Source organism: Pinus tabuliformis, chromosome 2_1, assembly GCF_031772625.1.
Source record: "Pinus tabuliformis cultivar Carrire ecotype Pingquan chromosome 2_1, CPIR1, whole genome shotgun sequence".
Taxonomy (NCBI): domain Eukaryota; kingdom Viridiplantae; phylum Streptophyta; class Pinopsida; order Pinales; family Pinaceae; genus Pinus; species Pinus tabuliformis.
The window spans coordinates 330,899,298-330,921,066 of record NC_142299.1 but is presented as its reverse complement, the minus strand read 5'-3'; positions in this window follow the sequence as shown (position 1 = coordinate 330,921,066).

Below are 21,769 nucleotides of genomic sequence, written 5' to 3'. Positions count from 1 at the left end.
TTTGGTTTGGGTCTCTATTGACCTACCCTTACATATTTCCGTTTGCATAGCCATAGAGACTACCTCAGGAGTAGTGTTCTGGGCTTTGCCATTTGTAATTCTTTTAAGCTTCTGGCGTAGCCTTTTAACAGTCTTTTGAAGCTTTTGATATTTGTGTCTCAGCTTCTTTAATTTTTCTCCGGCTACTCGCCTCTTTCGAGGAGCATCTTTTACACTAATAGGCTTGTCAATAGCTTTTGTATCTAAAGATTCCTGTTGTTTATCATGGTTGTGTTCCAATAGAACTGTGTCACCAAACTGGTTGTCTAATTCATGAATAACTTCTGTGTCTGCTTCCTTTTCCTAGTCAGAGGGCAGAATTTTTGTATGCCCAGAATCTTTTGGGGATTGAGCTTCCATTAGGTTAGGATCAAGTGATCCTCCAGGCTACATGTATGCATTTAGATTTTCCAGGACCTGAGCCATCCCTGTCTCAAAATCCTGCAGAATATCATTTTGGGGACTCATGGTTGATGTTTGAGGAGGTTCTTCTTCATTTTCCAGTTCATCATCAAGGTGTTGTGCCCTTTCTTGTTCTGAGTCCAGTCTATCCTCTTCCTCGGGTTCTTGTCCTGAATTGGCCTCTTCCCTGGGTTCTGATTCTGGATGACATCCTTCCCCTTGTTCAAGTTCTTCCTCTGGTTCCGACTCAGAGTCCTGTATACTAATTGGTCTGGATGGTTCCACAGGTTGTTCGGTGCTATCTACAGACATTCTCTGGACTAGATGTAACCTTGCAGACTGCCTACACTTGTGGGGTTCAATGTTTGAGTAGGTAGTCCTTTTCCTTTTCGGAACAGGGCCCTGCTAGCTTATCGCCAAAATTTCAGGATTTTGGATTACAGGGTTTTGGCTAATCTCCAAGGGTGCTATGAGACCATCCCAAGTTAAGTTTTGTTGAAAAAGGTTGTGGGTAACAATTAGTCTAATTAACCCATGGTTGCTAACTATAATTTTCTGGTGCCTAGCCCATCTTATTCTATCAATGGTATCATGCAACAATAAATTCAAGAAAGATGGCAGATTAACAGTGATCTTTAGTTTCAAAATAGCTAAAAGTTTAAGTTGTCGTGGTCTTACCATGTCTCGTCATCCATCATAGGTAATGTACCTCTGGACAACATTTGCCAGCTCACGCCATGGTTCTTCTAGAGAAGATGGTTGTATGCCCTTGCCTTTCTTGGTTAATTCCTCTCTTACATCTCTGAAAATGTCCACCGAATCTTGTAACATTATGTGTTTTTTTGGCCATGTAGTTCCTTCCGTCAGCAACCCAGATACTTCAGCTATTACAGTGTCTGATACTGTAATTCTTCTACCTCTCACCAGGGATTGCCCATTCTGCAGATGCTGTAGAAATTCAATAGTGATTTCCTCACTAGGGGGCTGAAATCTTGTGAAGTATGATATCCACCCTGCGCGGACTAGAATTTCCCTGGCTCTGTCGGAGACTTCCAGCACTAAAGGTTCTCGGCGCACTGACTTACCACCCATAATTCTTGAGTTCTTCCTACTATTGCAAAGGATTAGTGCAGTGGAGAAAACACAACAACAAACATCAACAGAGAGATAGAACAACAAGTAAGTTGTAACAGCTAAGTTTTCCAATGTTAAACGATATTTCTATGAGAATTCATTAATTCGAGGACTATTATTTTGCCACATGCCGTGTGATCATAGAGTACCATATCAACCTATGAAATCCAATAAAACAGTTATAACGCATGCACGAGTGTAATGAAGGTCCCCTCCCTCCTTCAAGATGAGAGGTCGCCTACGACCGAATGGACGGGGGAATGTTGTTCTGACGACAACGTACAAGGGTGAAAGATACGGCATTAATATGGGACAAAGTACGTATATTAATGAGAGGACTATAAAAGGTATGGATATAATGAAAGCGAGGTGTGTAATGATGGTTATTGATAAGAGACAAGATGCTTTGGTTGATGATAGGTTATGCGGTAAGGAAAAAGGACAAAAATATGCAAGAAAATATGCTTTTCTGATGATATTCCGGCTGCAAATGATATGATTGATTAAAAACATTAACTCATGCATAAAGGTTCAAGTTATGGAGAAATTAAGGAAATAATTCTTTTGATAAAAAGAAAAATAAGAAGAGGGTATTATAATAATTATTGATGTTGAAAATGGAACTTCAATACCATAAGTAGAGCTTCTGTTGCCAACAGGCATGCATAGCCTCGACAGAGTTGCTTTTAAACCCATATGAGCCAGGATCCTCAATTTATAGTTGGAGAATTCCATTGTTGTTTCTATAGAAGAGATCAATGTGCTGGCATGGTAACCAGATGACCAGACTGCGATTCACTGGGAAGTAGAAAAAGTGATCAAGTCGGCTCATGATGAGACCCCTTGTTCCAAGGATATTTAGCCATCCTTTGGATCATAACCCTGGTGTGGTGGCCATAGTGGGAATTTCACATTGCTATATCCTTATGAACATGGTAGGCTGGCTCTTAATGAGACCCCCTATCCTCTATCTGTAGGCAAAATTTGTTGTTATTGCACATTTTTATAATAAATAGAGGGATGGTGGAAAAAGTTGAACATATCAATAGAAAAAATATATACCCATAATCTCACTTATAATAGACAGAGAGGATTATAACCAGGAGGGGTGGAACCAGCATGGTAAAGATGATCAATCAATATTATATATAGCAGAAATCAATACAGTAAAGTAATATATAAATAATTGTGTCCTTCCCCATTTTTTTTAAGAAATCTATCATCAAGAAGCTATCTTGTTAAAGATCATAACGTTAAGGGTATTCACCTGCTTCAATAGAATCCATAATTCTTGTCCTCATAAAAGTATTGTACTTCATGTCATGAAAGGGAATCAGAAAAATGGGGCTGAGATGAGCTAGGAATAATCCTGGAAGTGTTGTTCAACATCACAATAATGCAAGGAAAAAGGGTGTTGTTTAAAAAACACATGACTTCAAGAAGCAAAAATGTTGTTCCAAAGAAGGAACAACAACAAATTCTAAGAAAAAGGTAGCATTTGAACAAAAAACAACAAAAATTTGTGTTCCAAAGTTGGAACAACAAACACACAAAAAGTGTTGTTCCGAAGTGGGAACAAAAAAAACAAAAAGTGTTGTTCCGAAGTGGGAACAACAAAAACAAAAAGTGTTTTTCTGAAGTGGGAACAACAAAAACCAAAAGTGTTGTTCCGAAGTGGGAACAAAAAAACCAAAAGTGTTGTTCTGAAGTGGGAACAACAAAAACCAAAAGTGTTTTCCGAAGAGGGAACAACAAAAACCAAAAATGTTGTTCTGCAGAGGGAACAACAAAAATCAAAAGTGTTTTTCCAAAGAGGGAACAACAAAAATCAAAAGTGTTTTTACAAAGAGGGAACAAAAAAAATCAAAAGTGTTGTTTCGAAGTGGGAACATCAAAAACCAAAAGTGTTGTTTCGAAGTGGGAACAACAAAAATCAAAAGTGTTGTTCCAAAGAGGGAACAACAAAAATCAAAAGTGTTGTTCCGAAGAGGGAACAACAAAAATCAAAAGTGTTGTTCTGAAGTGGGAACAACAAAAACCAAAAGTGTTGTTCCAAAGTGGGAACAACAAAAATCAAAAGTGTTGTTCCGAAGAGGGAACAACAAAAACCAAAAGTGTTGTTCCAAAGAGGGAACAACAAAAACCAAAAGTGCTGTTCCGAAGAGGGAACAACAAAAAACGAAAAATGCAGAAAATCAAATCAGCAATCATATTTACAGTTTTTACAAAAAGGAAATAACTTTTTACAATAATGAAGCTGCCGAAGGATTTCCTTCTATAGCTAGAATTTGCATGGTGGAGTCTTCGCGTATCTGTTGGTAAAATGATTCTCTTGTAAGTGGGTTTTGGTAGAGGCGCACCCGATGCCCATTTTCTTTGAAGGAAAAACTATACCCATCAATGGTGGCCAATGTAAGAGTGCCATTGTCATGTACTTCCTTTATGTCATAGGGGCCTAACCATCTAGTCTGCAATTTACCAGGGAAGGCTTGAAACCTGGAATCATAAAGAAGAGCCTAGTCACCCTCATGATATGTCTTTTTCTTAATCAGGGAATGGTGCCACTTGGCTCTTTGTTGTTGATTGAGTGCATTATGTTGTAGAGCCAATAGTCGAATTTCATCTAATTCATTTATTTATTGTAGTCTGTTAATCTGGGCTTCAGTTAAATCCAATCCCACTTCCTGGGCTATCCTTAGTGTCTGTATCTCAAATTCTATGGGGAAAATGGGTTCCTTACCAAATACCAACTGATATGGAGAGTATCCAGTTGTGTTCCTCCAAGTCATGCGATATGCCCACAAGGCCTCTGGCAGTCGAGTCACCCAGTCCCGTCTGTGCGATGAGACTGTCTTCGTTAGAATAGCTTCAATTACTTTGTTGGTACTCTCCACCTACCTGTTCGCCTGCAGGTGATACAGAGAGGTAATTATGTGAATAATGTGATGATTCTTCAGTGTAGCAGCAATCTTGTGGCCTACAAATTGTGGCCCCCCATCAGTAATTACTTCTTTGGGTAAGCCATATTGCACAAAAATTTTGAAAAGAAAATTAATCACTGTTTCCTCTGTCGCTCTTGGTAATGCTACTGCCTCCACCCATTTAGTCACGTATTCTGTTGCAACCAATATATATGATTTCTGATTGGACAGTGGGTTGATTGGCCCAACGAAATCTAACACCCATTGCTCAAAGGGTTCTATCACCAGCTGAGGATGCAGGGGCATCTCATCAAATTGGCCAGGGCGGCCCCTCCTTTGGCAACTATCGCATGCATGGACAAATTTCTTAGCATCCTTAAAAATCGTGGGCCAGTAGTAGCCCATTTGCAAAATTTTATGTCCAGTTCTGCGGTTTGAAAAATTTCCACTGCAAGGTCCATCGTGGCAGGCTTTTAAGATATCATAAATTTCGACTTCCTTGATACACCTACGGATGTGCATATCGACCCCTATGTGAAAAGGGTATCCTCTGATCCAGGGGAATCAAGTGTTGCACTGCGCTATTAATTTCCTTTCTCCACGTGTCAAATGTTTGGGCAGTTTTCCTACTGCTAAATAATTTGCCACACCTGCATACCATGGTGTTTTTACGACCACGGCAAATAGGTGCTCATCCGGAAACTGGTCTTCTACCACCACTGCATCATATGTTCTTGGCACTCGGGAGAGGAAATCGGCCACAAGGTTTTCCCTCCCTGGCTGATCCTTTATAGTTATGTCAAATTCCTGCAAAAGTAGTAGCCAACGTATCACGCTTCCATTCGTAATGGTTTTATTAGCTAAATATTTGATAGCAGAGTGATCAGTATACAGAACTACAGGGTATCCAGTTATATAGTGTCTGAATTTGTTAATAGCATAAATAACAGCTAAAAACTCTTTCTCTGTTACTGTATAGTTCAACTCATCAAGAGTTAAGTTTTTGCTAATGTAATATATAGCATAGGGTTTCTTCTCATCTTCTTGGCCAAGAATTGCTCCAACGGCTGAATCTGATGCGTCTGATGAAATCTGGAATGGTATATCCCAATTTGGCCCCCGTAATATTGGTGCTGTTGATAGTAGCCGTTTCAACTCTGTAAAGGCAATGTCACATTTGTCAGTCCATATAAAATCAACATTTCCTATTAGGGCATATAATGGTGCAACAATCTGTGAGAAGTTCTTTATAAATCTACGATAATATCCTGCAAATCCTAGAAAACTACGTACCTCTATTTGAGTGCAGGGGGTAGCTAATAAGAGGATTATCAGTATTTTTGGTGGATCTACTTGAATTCCAGTTGTTGAAATGAAATTACCTAGGATCAGGCCCTTTTTCATCATCATATGGCACTTCTCGTGGCTTAAGCATAGCCTACTAGCAATACACCGTTCCAGGACTTTCTCCAATGACTGTAATGCATGTTCAAAGCCATCTCCATAGGGTGTGAAATCATCCATGTATACCTCCAATCCTTCGTTTATCAAGTCTGCAAAAATACTCAGTATGGCTATTTGGAATGTAGCAGGTGCATTGCACAATCCAAGAGGTAATACCCTGTAAGCAAATGTTCCACACAGGCAGGTAAAAGTAGTGTTATCCTGGTCTTCAGGGGTAATCTGAATTTGGTTGTAGCCACTGAAGCCATCCAGGAAAAAGAAGAATTTCTTCCCTGCTAGTGTATATAGGACTTGATCGATGAATGGAAGGGGAAAATGGTCTTTTTGCAGTGCTTTTTTGAGTTCTCTATGGTCAATGCATATCCGCCAATTCCCATTCTTTTTGGTGACAAATACTAATGGAGAAACCCATTTACTGTCAGATATAGGATAGATAAAATTCACATCTAATAGTTTTTGAAGTTCTTCTTTAACAATATCCTTTAGGTGAGGATTTAATCTACGCTGAGGTTGTCGAATCGGTCTTTCATCTTTTTCAGTGTAGATGTGGTGCATACATAGCTAAGGGTCAATCCCTTTCATGTCTGGGTAATCCCAAGCAAAAGCTCCTTTATATTTCCTAAGGAATTGAATAAGTTTCTATTGTTGGTCATCACTCAGATTACTGTTAATGTTCAGGATCTTCCCTAGCTCGATTTCAATAGGTTTTATATTATAGACAGTAGTTGTTGGTATTGGTTGGTCGTTGATATCTCTCACGGAATATTGTTCGATTTCATTGTCAAGGACTACTTTAATCTTGTCACATTTCGAACTAGACATTGTAGCAGGATGATTGATAAAAGTATTAATGACATCGTCTTTTGTTTGGTTTTTAAATTCAAAGGCATTTGCCATAGTCAATGGTGACCGAATATTTTCTGTTAAATATGTTACAGGTTGCTTCCTATTTTTTACAATGGTTAGGCTTGGTTGAGCAGGAGGGTATAAGGCTAGATTCTTCACATCATTCCCTCTGGTTATGGTCATACTCCGTGTCCGGCAGCTGATATAAGCATGAGCGATTGCTAACCAAGGCCTTCCTAAAATTAAAGGATATCCATCTAGCCAGTAATAATAAAAAAATATGCCAGATATTCCCAAGTGTCTAAAGAAACCATCACATCTGGTAATGTTCCTTCTAGCCTAATTATTAAGTGGTCAGCAAGTTCTAGCAAGGTAGTTGTTGGTTCCAAGGCTGTGATGCCAAGTATTTCGCAAGTTTTTGTTGTGAGAATGTTAATGGCTACCCCTAAATCAACTAAAGCATTGGGAAAATAGTGGCCATTTATCTGTACTGTGACAATGGGGTTTCCCAGGTCTTCATATTTTACAAGTGTCTCTTTGCATAGTAATAAATTAGACAAAGTCCCGACAACATGGATAGTTGGGGTTATTTTTGTTTTCCTCACTAACTTCTTTATACACAACTCTTTAATAGTTTTGTCATATATTGGAATGTCTTGAATAGCCTGGAGGAGGGGTATTTTTATATAGATATTCTTGAGTTCACCCAGAAGATCAAAGTCGGGGTGTTCAATTGGGCGTGGTATCATCAGTCTTTCTGGGAATGGTGGGGAAGTAGTTATGATATATTCGGGAGTTTTTTGCCTGACTGTATCTTCCCCTTGTCGATCGTTTACAGTCAAAGGCTTATTTGGGTGTGGTTCTTCAGGTTGTAGATTTTTATCGTCGTCTGGAGAAATTATGCATCCAAATTTTAACTTGATTTAATTACAACCTCTCAACTCTGCTTCAGGGTCCAAACCTTCAATGATTTGTACTGACTGGATTGGTCTGTTGTTGGGATTTGGGTTGGGTTGGGCTAGGAGTTGTGGTCGTATATTAGATTGAGGATTCTGCTACAACGTATAAGGTGCTGGTAAAGTAGGTTGAGACAGAGGAATTGTCCCCATAGGCTGGTTCGTGGATCTTTGCCAGTTTGATTGCCAGTTCTAATTTTGTGAGGTGGAAGGGGACCATTGGGATGGATAGGGATTGTTCTACCAGAATGGTGGAGGGTAAGAGGGATTTGACCAATTATTGTTTGGATTTGACTGGTTGGGCCATGGTGGCATAGAAAATGTTTGAGGTGGCCAAGTAGAAAAAGGTGGTTGGTTCTGCCATGCTGCCCCTGAATATTGCTGAGAATTATATTGCGAGGGAGGAAAGAACAAAGATGGATCGGTAGGCATACCTATCTGACATTCTTTCCATTGATGACGTTGGTTTAGCAAGTATAATACTTCCACTTCTTCTTCCGCTTCCTTGAAGATTGCTTTTAATCCTGGTAGCGATGGGCAACTTTCCGTCGCATGCTCCTTAATACATATGGCACATGCCTATATCATATCTAGCAGGCATTATTTATGACTGTGTTTTTTTCTACAACGGGGACAAAAAATGGCCAGGTTATGTTTTGCTTCGGCCTGCTTTCGTTTAGCTTGCTAATATCCAATTGTGTCGTCAAGGTCCTCAGGATATCAATCTTGAAATCTTCCAATAGATTGCTGATTTCGACTCTTGTAATGCTTCCTCCTGAGGCTTTTATGTCTCTGGTGATCACATCACGTTCGGCTAGTTTCAACCTTGTACTGCCCATAGAACACCTGATGCACAAGTCCATAATAATGTCATAATCTTCTTGATAAATATCACCCTTACCCATTATATTCAGTGTTTCTACCCATTGGTCTTTCATACCCTTAATCATTATGGTTTTTAAAACATTATCAGGAAGATTTTCATAAGGAGATCTTTGTAGATTATATTGGAAATGCTCCACATATTCTTCCAGAGTCTCATTAGGCTTAGCTACCATTTGAAATATTTCATCTTTTAGTTCTCTAGTTCAGTAATAATCTTGGTATTTTTTAAGGAAGGATGTTTTCATCTATTCCCAATCATTGATGGTACCTCCACCAAGTCCCATAAACCAACGCAGGGCTACTCCCTTCAGAGTAGAGGGGAACAATTTCAGCTTCTAGGGGTCAGTGGTGTAATCATAACCCCTACATAGGACATAAAATTCGAAAAGGAATGCATCAGGGTCTTCTAAAGTTAGCCCATGAAAGGTAGGAATATTCTGTAATGGAATAGTTTTCATGGGGGCATTGACAGCTGTGTCTATAATAGGGTATTGTAACATATATTTCTGGGGCTATCGCTTATTATTGGCCATTTGGTCAAAAATATGCCAATATTCTTTAGGGATCTCTGGAGCTGGAGAGTTGTTGCTAGGATGTCCAAAAGAGGCTGGAATGATTTTAATAGCACTACCTTGATCCAGAACATTGGGTGTCCTTTGTTCAATCACTACTTCAGGAGATCTAGGTTCTGATGATTTAATTTCAGGATTACCTATTTCTCCTTCTCCTTCACAGAGGTTGCAAGAATTCCCTTCTTGTGAAGGGTGTGGTTGTGAATTTTCAATATCTTGAAAACTTTTTTTAGACCCTTCATTCTTACTGTGAATCTCAGTGTTAGTTACAGATGGTGATCCTGTGGCCTGAAGGGAAACAGTAGGGTGTCTGGTAGCAATAGTTCAGGGTCCTACTGATGACTGAGACTCAACTTTTCTTATGATTTCGTCAATGAAGGTTGATTGTCCAAGGGTCACCGGTCCCTTAGATTTTTCAGGTTTGGGGGGAGGAATTATATCTTTTTATAGTCTTTTATTCTTAGTCATTCATACAAAAATACAAACATTCATTTCTATCTTAAATTCCTATGCAATTCTGCTGGAAAGTGGGTGGAGGAGCGAGAATTTTACTCACTCGTTACGCAGGTTCTTACCTCCCATTTTTAATACCCAATTCTCTCTCAGTAGACAAACATCGCTCTTTGTAAAACGGAAACACTCTCCCCAGTAGTGGCGCCAAAATGTTGGGTGCTAAAAGGTGTCTTTGAAAACTCCTAATTGCCTCACATTAATTATCAACCTGGGTAAGTCTTTTTATTCCAAGAGTGTACACAATATGTGCAAGCTATAAATCTAGAGAGTAATGCTTTAAACTAAGTTATTAAATTCAATGTAAGACTAAACGGATGCAATCATAAATCTCAAGCTTGTAACTTTAAAGGAAATAATTCATCTAAGCATCATGAATCTATCTCAAACAACTCTGTAATTCAATCTTAATCAACTAAATTCAAATGACAATCAATCGAGAGCACCGTAGTATTAACTAAGCTCTTTCAACTGGACTTAAACTATTGGATAGAAGGAAAGCATTTAATCAATCACGCTCTATTATATAATTAACCCGAAATGATTCTTTAACTGATAACTAATTCAATCCATGACATGAATTTAAATAAAACCAACTATGATTGTGCATTAATGAAATGAATACCAGAAATCCAATTCAACAAAAATACATCAACTGAAAAGCTATAAAGTAGAATAACTTGTAGGAAACAGAAAATGCATAAAACAAGGAATAGCAGTAAGTTCCGCCAGAGACTGGGCCCTAACCACCAGCGAACACTACTTAACAATTTCAGAATATCCAAACGAACAACAAGGGAAGTTGTATATTAATCATCAAAGTCACTTATCATTACAACATGATATTGTTCCTCAGAATCACCCTTCTATAAATTAAAATTAAAATCCAAGTAAAATACGAGAGATCCCTCTTCAGTCTTCTCTTTTATAGTCAAAAGGAAAAGATAAATGTGATCCCTCAGGATCACGAGATCCTAAGTGATTCACAACTAAATGCTATCTTCAAAAAATTCTTCTATCTCGCGATGATCTTCTTGACTCTTTCCTTGGTTTGATCGCACTCGACGCATCTCATTTTCCTCGATTAGCTTTTGTTGTTTCGATTTTGGAACAACAGTTGTTCCTTCTGCCGTTTTTCTACATAAAAAGTAATGAGAGTTAGTTTGGTCTGTAAAATCGTATCAAGAGTAGTTTTATTCATTCCTTATCAAAATCCTATCAATTTGTTATTATATCATGGCACAATATGGATAAGAAAGGAGGAAGAAGATAATAATCAAGAGTAAATACATACCTATTGCAAGGCTCAACAATATGTTGCTACTATTTTCTCTAAATGGGGCCAATACATTGTGACCATGATATCATGTGTTTTGGGTTACACTACAAGTGAATACATTGATGAACTTATACTTTCCTTCATGTCCATTTATACCCCAGGATAGCCTCCTGCAACCACATATGATTATTCCTAGTTCATAGCTGATAGAATGCATGAGAAGTTCACAAGAATGAGCAATGAGAGAGTATTCAAATACTCATCTGTATTGTACCACCTATTTTTGTATATTAGTTAGACAAGTTTCCTTTCACTCTCCATAAGCTTGACACCAGAGGCCAGCCCAGGTTTGTCATTTTTTGGACCCCACTATTCCATAAGTTTGGATCACCATATACATACTCAGATTTCATATATTCTTTTGTGTATCCAATCATGACTATGCTGACAGGGAATCCTCCACCTAGGATAAGTCTAAAGATAAAAAGAGTCCTCCAACTGTCCAAGAAAACCAAAGTCAGAGATTGGTACCTTTACCAAAACCACACATAAATAAGAATATATGGTTGCCCGCTTGCACCATATAAGTTTCCAAGATACTTCCCTTTGAGTTTGTTTGCCTTAGAATATTACATAGAGATCATCAATACAGATGAAGTCAACTTTGTCACTACTAAGAAGAAGGCCTATTTCAAAATCAAAGACTAGTTAGGTCCCTTCATATGCAATTCCACAGATGCAGGGAAAGAGGCAGACGTAATTCTGCAAGGCATGAAATTCCAAAGGAGTTTCGTATGGAGATATGACCCTTTAGAATTCATTACCAAGAAAAGGAAAAAGGTCAAACTAGGACCTTTTATCCACCACCCCATACCAGAGATAGAGGCATATGCCAATCAATCAAACTGGGTGGAAAATACCTTAATAAACAGAGACAACACAAGGATAGATGTAGAAAATGCACTAATCGATTTGGAAAAGCAGCTTGATGAGAGCTCTTTTCTGCAGGTCGCAGAACAAAAAAAAGGAGCCATGAGCACCCCTCCAGTCATGTAGACTCCTTAGAATGAGGATAAAAATCCCAAAAGAAGAAGAGAAGAAGCATCCACCTCACCTATGGATACATTTGAGGTACAATGTGAAATTGGTCACAACAAGAGGCAAAGGCTCAATCTTGTTACTGAATAGGAAGATACAGAAGAATCAGTATAGGTGACCACCACAGAAATAGACAGAAGCAGGGCCACAACTCCTTCTACAGACATGCAAGAGCCTTCCACATCATAGACTTAGTTGTTGGATAGGTAGATAAGTTTAGAAGTGAACTCATTTAATAGGCCTACTGATAAGGACAAAGACTTAAAGGACATGTATAAAGACATCAAAATGAGGAATGAGAAGCTCAAAGCTCAAACATATTTTCAATACCTAAAGCTCACTCCCACAAATCAAATGAGGCTGATGTCAGCTTTTGACATCAAGGAGGGGAAGCTTCAGATGTCCTTTATCAAGCCTACAACACAATAGCCCAAGACATCATAAGACTTTAAGAGAGTCGACTTTGAAGTATTGGCCAGGGATATTCATCCCATAGACCAAATAGAACTGCATAAGTAGGTTGGATAAATGATATACTCCACCCTTACAAGTAAAGCCATAGCTGCCCATAATCTACAAAGCTCATTGAATAATATCTTAGCACAGTTTCAGTTGGAAAAGGCCTCCTCACAAGCCAAGGATACTAGGGTTAAGTCCTTGGAAGACTTATTTATTGAGTTGGGACATGATCCCAAAGATATTAAGGCTACAGAGCAACTCATAAAGAAGAAAAATGATGATATTGTTGCACTTAGGAAGCAATTAAAAATACCCCAACTCCAACATCCTCAAACACTGGAAGTTTTAGAGACCTAGCACAAGCATGAGGAGTTGATGGACTTGGTCCTTCAACTTAATGATCAACTAAGGGAGAAAGAGAAAGAATCAGATAACTTGATCCAATTAAAACAAGTTGACATGGCCACAACTTTTGCAAATTTCATCCCTACAGTGTCTACAACAGTCCCTTCCACACTGGCAGCTTCACTAGCACCTACAGCTCCACCTACCACATCATTGCCAGTCATAGCAGAGTCCACAAAAACAAGTACATCGGGACAAGAGGCTGAAAAATTAATCAGAGCCATGAATGAAATGTTAATCTAGGCCACAGAAATGAACAAACTAAAAGAAAAGGTGGAAAGTTTAGAAACTGACTACAAACTTTCCCAGATTATGCAAAGGGAGGAAGCACAAAATGCCAATAGAATGAGCGTAAAATTTAAAGCTATGGAAAAGGATTTGACATTAGAGAAACCCCTTATACAAGCAAGGAACTATTATGGGCCAATATCATTGACTCTGTCAATGATATTGGGCCATCAAATCAAGTTATTTTTGAACAAACAGAATTAATAAAGATAGCTACAGAAACTATCCAAAATGTCAAGGAGGAGTTGGGAGACATGCCTGAGGATGCTAATAGACTCATCCACTTCCTCAATAGCAAAAACAGGTATGAACTCCATGAGCTAGATATAGAAGATAGGACTGAAACCATTTTGGAAATAAGTAAGGTCCTTTCCAAGAGAAACCATGCCGAACTTGGAGGAAAAGTGCTAGAACATGTAGGTGGCCATTGATAGATTCATGGCCGAATTCCAAATTTTGAGGGAGAAAGGATTGCCCAGTCCATTGGTCATTAATGACAAACTTATGACACAACAGGACTATGACAAAAGACTTAGGAAGTTCGCTAAAGAATAAGCTAGCACTTCATCATTAAAAGCGTTGCCAACAGGCAAAGTTTTGTATAACACATTTGAAAACTTGTTTTTCCTCTAGCATGAGGTAAAACACTTATTCATCACCAAGCCCAATTTTTCCAAGTATACTGAAGCTGATGAGATATACCGAAGGATGATGAATGTCAAGTTACTTGACATTGAATGGTGGGAAAAGATGACTAATTTACTGTAAGAAATTTACAATAAAAAGGTTACCATTCAGTAAAAGCAGAACAACCATGTAAACAGATGGAAACAGGTCAACATGCCAAAGTGTATCAGTGTCAAAGAGTTTCAGAGGAAAGTCAAAAGTTAATAAATTTTTCATACGTGAAAGATCAAACAGAAAGGCATCCTAAAGGGCTAAAACCAACCATAAAGGCTAGCAATACCATAATAGAAGGGATAGCATCAAAGAAGTTCAATAGCTATCTCTATCTTCCTGCAGGAAGATATTTTTATTTCCTAGATTAAATCTCAAGTTAGTTTGAGATATTTTGTAATATTTTTTTGTATAAATACTTCACAATTTGATGTAGGGTGGATTCTAAGACATTTCTATAGACTTCTTGATCTTAACTCTTGCAAATCTATTGTATCATTGACTGGACCAGCAAGCTGGATTAATGAATAAAGACCAGATATTTCACAGGATTCATGTGTAAAGCGAAATGCAAATAAGTATTTTCTCACGTTGATTGTTTTCTTTCTTAACAGTTTTTCCACAATCTTTTATGTATCTCTAAAATCTGAATGCTATAACATGGAATGATATCTCAAAATTTGCTTAATTGCACTCTGTTTTAACTGTTATGCATACTGAATGTTTTCTTCTCATATCTAAGTTAAGGAATTCTTAATTGCTCCTTAGTTTAGGTTGTCTTTTCATAATCTATAGCTAAGGATTCTTAATTGCCCTTTGTTTCTGATTACCATCTGTTCCTCATTTAATTCCCGGTATGAGAATTCTTAATTTCTCTCTCACCCTGATTCAAACCATTCCACCCCCTTGATCCAAAAACTTGTACTTTACTTTGCTAGCTTTCCCTATGGACATTCCCTTTAGTGAATTGATCCAATTCTGCTGCCCTTTTGTTGACTCCATAGCCCAATGGCATAAGGACCTCATTCTATCCATCTGTTGCAAGAATCCCACCACACAACCTTCAATACAAATAAAAAACCCCTTGAACATTCAAAACTAGCCTAAAACCCCAGTAAAAAGAGCTAAATCATATAGAGAGAACCCTCTCTGAGCTGTAGGTTGGCTAGAGCCTATGCTTAAAAGATTGGTTTGTGGTTACCTCGGTCCTTTCCTTATTCTAATAACTTCTAGTTAAAAGTTCTGAGTGATAACAACAGTAATTTGAGCATAAGCTTTGATAAATTTTCTATAGTATCCCGTATTTCCTATTGTCGCGCACAACTACTTAACGTTCCTAGGGGCCTCCAAATTCACAATTACCGCAATCTTTGCAAGGTCCACCATCAATCCTTTCTTGCACACGACATGACCCAACAATATCCCAAAAGGAACACAGAATATGCATTTTTTCAAATTCATTACGATCTGGTATCTACAACATGTATCCAACATCAGACGCAGACTTGCTAGATTGCGCTTCAGTAGTCCAAACACCATCCAGTCATCAAAATATACTTCCAAAAACTTATGAATGAACTCCTTGAAGATTGTTATGATTAGAAGGGAAAATATCGCAGGCGCATTCTTGAGTCTAAATGGCATCACAGTGTACTGAAAACAATCCCACTCTGTCGCAACGGTCATTTTTCTCCTATCCTCAGGCATGATCTTAATCTGATGATACCTGGAAAACCCATCAGTAAAGGAATAAGCCTCCTGCCCTCCAACATTGTCCAACACTTCGTCTGTAAACGGCATTGGAAATGGGCCATGAAAACATGCATCATTAAGATTCCGCAGATATACACAAATCCTTATTTCACATTTTTTTTTCTTCTCCTGAACCACCACGGAGCTCCCCCAATCAGATTCCTCAATAGGTTCTATGATGCATGCCTCCATCATCTTATCTAGCTCTTGGCGAACCTTTTCCTTGTATTTAGGATTAAGGTGATACGACCTATGTTTAATAGGCTTCACGTCTGGCTTCAGAGTGATCTTCATAATGCTCAAATCACCAATTATTCCCATGAAATTTGAAAACTTAGTGGGGAAGAGATCCTAGTATTCGCGGAGTAACTCAACAACTTTATCCATAGTAACATCATCCCAATAATCTCCAATTTTCATGAACTTCAGTTCTTCTTCAGTGTCAATGTTTACCTGCTTCGTCTTCAAAGGTGCAGAGATGTCCACATTTTCTATTTGTGGGCCTTCGACTTTGCGGTGACCTTCTGCCTCTGGATTATTAATGTTTCTCTAATATTCATCTTCCTCTTTAGCAGTGACATTATAGCATTCTAACGAACGGTGCAGCTGGGTGCTCCATTCTGGTTGGGTCTATTTCATAGGTTTCTTTGGTGTTCTGAAGATAACTACCTTAATCTCTTGTAGTGCTTCATCGATGTTTGTGAATCCATCTTCAAATATGAAGGTAAATAAGAACCCTTCCTTCAATACATCCCATTCTGTAGTTCCATGGCAGAGCTCTATTTCCAGACACAAATTCATGGGAATTGTATCCAAGGTATGGAAAAATATGTGGACCCACTCTGGCTGCAGTTTTGTTCCCCATGCTTTAGTCTATTTCGCTAAGTGATCACGCAGATCTTCCCTTCTAGTATATTTCTCAGTCATTCCGGTGTTAGCACACCCAAACCGTAACCTCATCATTCTTCGGTAATCACGCCATCCACCAAAACTATCCATATGCATACCCCACCATCATGCAGGCATAGTGCGAAGTGCCAACTCTAATGCTTGGAAGTGGTGATCCTTGGCAACTTCATGCTCAAATTCATCCAAAAACAGATCTACATCAGTTAAACCATCATAATAGGGTAATTTCCTTACCTCCAATTAAACACAGTGCAACAACTTCGTCATCATATTGCATCGCAATGTATACACTTCATACAAGTGATTCTGCGAATTCTCTTACTCTTCATCTAAATCAGAGGTGCAAGAACTCTTCCCATGCAATCCATCCATCTACCGTCGAATTGTTCAGGAACTGATCCTGCGTTGTTATCATGTAAATATGATCTAGTTCATCATCACTTTTGTCATAATCACAAACTAGTTCAATATAGCGCGCCCCTTTTGCAGGATCCAGTGGCACCATAACCCGTAGTGACTTTCTTTTAAATGACGTCGTCCTTTTCTTCAGATTAATGACCCCATTCATGTCAATAGACCAGTCAATTCCCAAGAGCGCGAGGTAGGGGTTACAATCATCAACGATTTCTATAACCTAAAAGTTGGCCATCGCGCTCGCACCTTCTATATCAACTGTTACTCCATATAATCATCGCATGGGGATTAGTTTCTACTGCTTCACCATCCTAAGCTAAATTGAAGACCACTGCAGTGTAGGTCTCCCCATCCTTTCCCATGTTTTTTTTTAATAATACGTTTGCATCGGACCCAAGATCCAAAATGACCTGGTCCATCTCATAATCACCTATCTGCATGGTGAGCCTCATCTCGCGCCATGTTTATGCCTTATGTTTGCCAATTTTTCTGACCACCTGATGTCGATCAGGGACTTTCTCTTTGTTTGTGCATTTATTTATTAATTCCTATAGGCCTTCCACAACTTTGCTATCATGCAACAGTTTTATGCAGGTCTCCAAAAACGTAGTGAGTACAGAGGGATCAACCTCTGTAGGCACATTGATTTCTTGTGTTTTTTCCTAGCTTCCTGAGGTGGAGGCCTTAGAGAACCTCTTCATAGTTTCCATAAACATTTCCTTAACGTGATCCAGATCAAAGCTGGCTTCTTTCTATGGTGCTTTGCGAACCCATCCTTCCTCTTCAGTCTATTTACCCTTATCAGCGCCAGTCGTTATTCCACTTCTTAGCACAATGTTAACGCTTTGATCTTCTTCACAGGGCTCAACCCTCATCATCTGTAGATTTTGCGTAGGCTACTGAGCCTATGTTTTCTTTTATTTCATTTTGGCTATTAGCACTGGGCATTCTTCTATAGTATGGTCAAACTGTCTACAATATTGATAAGATGGGTGTGTAGGATTCTGGAACTCTCGTGCATAGTGCCCTAGTTGTCCGTAGTTGTAGTAGATAATTTGACCGTGGCCTCTACCAGGTCCTCCTCCTCCTTGACCTCGTCCTCGACGCTGATAACCTCCATGTGCTCCTCCGGCACCCTGATCTGGAGGCCGAGTTTCTATTTGCATCTGGTATGTAGGTGTCCTTTCCATCATCAGCTCATAGCTTTGACAGTGGTGCTCATAGTGGCCCATAGATTTGCAAAAGTTACAGAAAAATTGTTGGGGTATCTAGACGAAATTTTGAAGTAAATGGAAATTATCCATTGCATGTTGTCTAGTAACTTGAAAAATAGTGCACCATAGTGCATCCCCCACGCTCAACCCTGCTGGGGCTTCTGGCTTCAGCGGAATTATCCCCCCTCCTGTAATATAATTCCCGTACACTGGACAATGGTCTTTATTGTGCCCTTAGGCTTTACACTTCAAACACTGGACTTCTGCGTGCACTTATGGTTTAGTCTCCTTATCTTTCTTCAAACTCTGTAATTCTAGGTATAAGCTAGCTAATTGTGAGTGGATCTATTGTACTCCTAGGTTCATATCCTAAATAGGTGATGCATGTAGCCTCATCATGATTTCGAAGGCTTTTGCTTATGTTTATATCTTCTGCTATGATAGAGAAATTCTCAAGTTGGGCAAGAGTGATGCTATAAACCATTCATGATGTTGGTTATCTATGATCTGCATGTTAGCTGCTTTGATCTGACACTTCAGCCTCTGATAAAATTCCAAGGGCGTCTCATCGACCCTCATCATTATTCCTTTAAATCCAATTACTGACTATGATTCAGACTTAGGCTTACTAGATTCTTTGTTTAAAGCCCCCTTAGTCTCTTCTAGCATTGCAAGAGGATTATCAGAACAATACTTAATGTACCAGGTTAGCGCATGATCCTCCAAAGCAGTAACCAATTGTGCCTTCTTTATACTGTCATCAATTATCTGTTGCATTGTCCATACAACGTTCACAGAAAACCAGAACTGCTCTGCATCTTCACTTCCTATGCCTTTGAAAATTAGCATCTTCATTGCGTTCGCCATGTTGAATGGTGGTGGTGGAGGTGGAGGTGTGGGTGAAGCCTTATGTGGTGGAGGTGGGGCTTGAGGTGGAGTGGAAGGATGATTTGCTCAGGGAATCCCCTAAGTTATTAGTTGAACAACACTTTGCGGCGTATTCTATTCCGCCCCTTCATCATCGCTTGAAGGAGCTCCATCAATGGACTATATGTTGGTGCTAATCCTTCACGATCTCTAAAGAACCATCCACTTTAGGTAGCTCTGAACATCAAGGTAATGGCATCACCCATTTTTCACATCACAACATTTTAATCCAGTTATTCAATGATCTTAAATACTTACCTCAAGTACCTCTGAAAAATTGTCGCTCCACTTCGCTATAGCTAACTGAGTTATCAACTGCAAATTTTGTAACAAATCATCCCAAAATCCAATCGAGCCAATGATCAATAGGCCGAACGATCTTTTTTTCAGAAGCTTCTAATCATCACACTAATTCTGGAGTCCACACTATAGGACAATCAAGTTTCCACTGTCCTTGAATTTCTATCAATTTGCTAACCACTCATATAGTTCAATGGGTAAAGTGAAGAAGAATATCTCGTGTATCTCTGTATACAGATAATTGTTCAACCACTCTTCCTTTGACAGGTATGGATTCTTGTTTTCTTGTGCCACGAATTCGTGAATCTTCCGATCCAACCACTTTTCAATTTCGTTCTTGGTCAGATTCCAATGATACAACATCACAAATCTCTTTCAAGTAGATCCCGGTCTCGGCAACAAAACAATTTTTTGTCTTAGGGGGTTCTGACCCAGGTTCAGAGTTAGTTGTGCCAACCAACAAAACCCTACACTACTAGCCCTTTTGGCAACAACCGGTGTAGTGTAGGCTGCAATATCACCCGAAGCAGTATGGGGGGATGCAAGAACCAAGTTTTTGCATCGAGAGACTAGTGTGATGTCTTCCAATGCCTAAGATCTACCTTCGCACAGATCGATAACATCTTAGGGCTCATTGCTACAACTCTATTAAAGTAGCCTTCAGACCTTTGTGAAGGTCTACGATAAATCCTTGTGGACTTCTAACAGTCAATTCGCCTACTTACGCACATCAGAGAGCAGTTCTAAATTAGTTTTTGCATAGATTTACTTAAGTCATTAGTAAACATAAGAGAAATTACCAAAGTCTTCATGAAAGTATTTAAACATGCATTGCGTACATAATTAAGACTTATTCAAGAGAATCGCGTAACATTCAATCAATATTTCATAAACAAATCATTTATCAGTAGTATATAACATTAACAGAGATAAACATAATACTCAAGAATTCTTCGGAAAAACTATCTTTATTGATCTTCAATTCAAGGTTACAGACTCAAACTACCTTGCACACACAGCTACAGGGGTCCACGCACTCAGCTGCGGACTCTTCCTACGCCTTCGCACACTCAACTATAGTGCCTTTATTTCCCTATCTAAGTGCAGGAAACAGAGCCTTCCTACCCTAGCTACTGTCCCAGACTCTTCAATAGACCTAATTCTATGTCTTTCCTCATCTTCTTCTCTTCACTTGTACTTCTACCATTGCCTTAGACTTTCTAAGACACACCTATTTATAAAATTTTCATACAATTCCATGGTTCGTGGACCATGGGTGAATTTCAAAACTGACTCAAACTTTACATAAAATGAAGGGCTAAGTCCCTTTGAATCCTATTCATCTATGTGCTCTGCATCCTCAAATCATGGAGAATTTACATTGTTTACAAAATTGATCCAAAATTTGGGTTATCTTAACCCCAAACTAATCCGGGGGACCACATCCCAACACCCTCTAAGACTTGGCCCACCTCTGTTTCATGTTCTTGAGGAGGGTCTTCCTCATGAGTTTGAGGTTCACTAGCTTCCAATAACTGTTATGCAAGGTTTATAGAGTCCTAGGATTTAGCCAACCAGGATGACCTTCTCCTTTCTCTGGTAAGTAGACCAAGAGAGAGGCAATCCTATTTTCTACCCTCATGAATTGTTGAGAGGTATAGATCTTTGGAGTCCTTTCCACTGTGACATTCTCAATTTATTCAACTTCTCCTGGCTACTTAGCATCAACTAGAATTTGTTTGGGTTCTTAGTTGGGTGCTTCATCTCTTGGTAAATTCTTTGTAATTCCCAAGAATTATCCCCAATTTAACTATGATTGGTTCAGGTTTTGACAATTATTAATTTTATCATTCCATGTTGGCTCACCACTGAAGGCTAAGGCTAATCCTTGAACCTTTTATGTCTCACGGCAGTTTCATGTAGAAATGATCTTAGAAATAGTGTAGGCTTAGAGATACCTTTTGTATTAGTGTTGCCAACAACTTTAGGTGTCGTCCTATTACCACATCATAGCATCTATCACATGTGATATATATTTGGACCACTCCTACTTCCTTCTATGGTTCTAGAAATGAAGTAGGGTTGTACCCCTTACCTTTCCTTGCCCATTCTTCCCCATGATTTACAAACAGAGATGTTCCTCTCTGTAATGGAATGTGCATCTCGAACTATTTCTCACCTTCTGAAGGCAGGCCTGTTACTTCAACCAATACTTCTACATTCACCTGAATTTTTTTTCCTTTGACTATCGTCATTCCATCATTCAGATTCCTTATGAACTCTAAGGCCACTACACCGTTAAAAAATTGCAACTAGG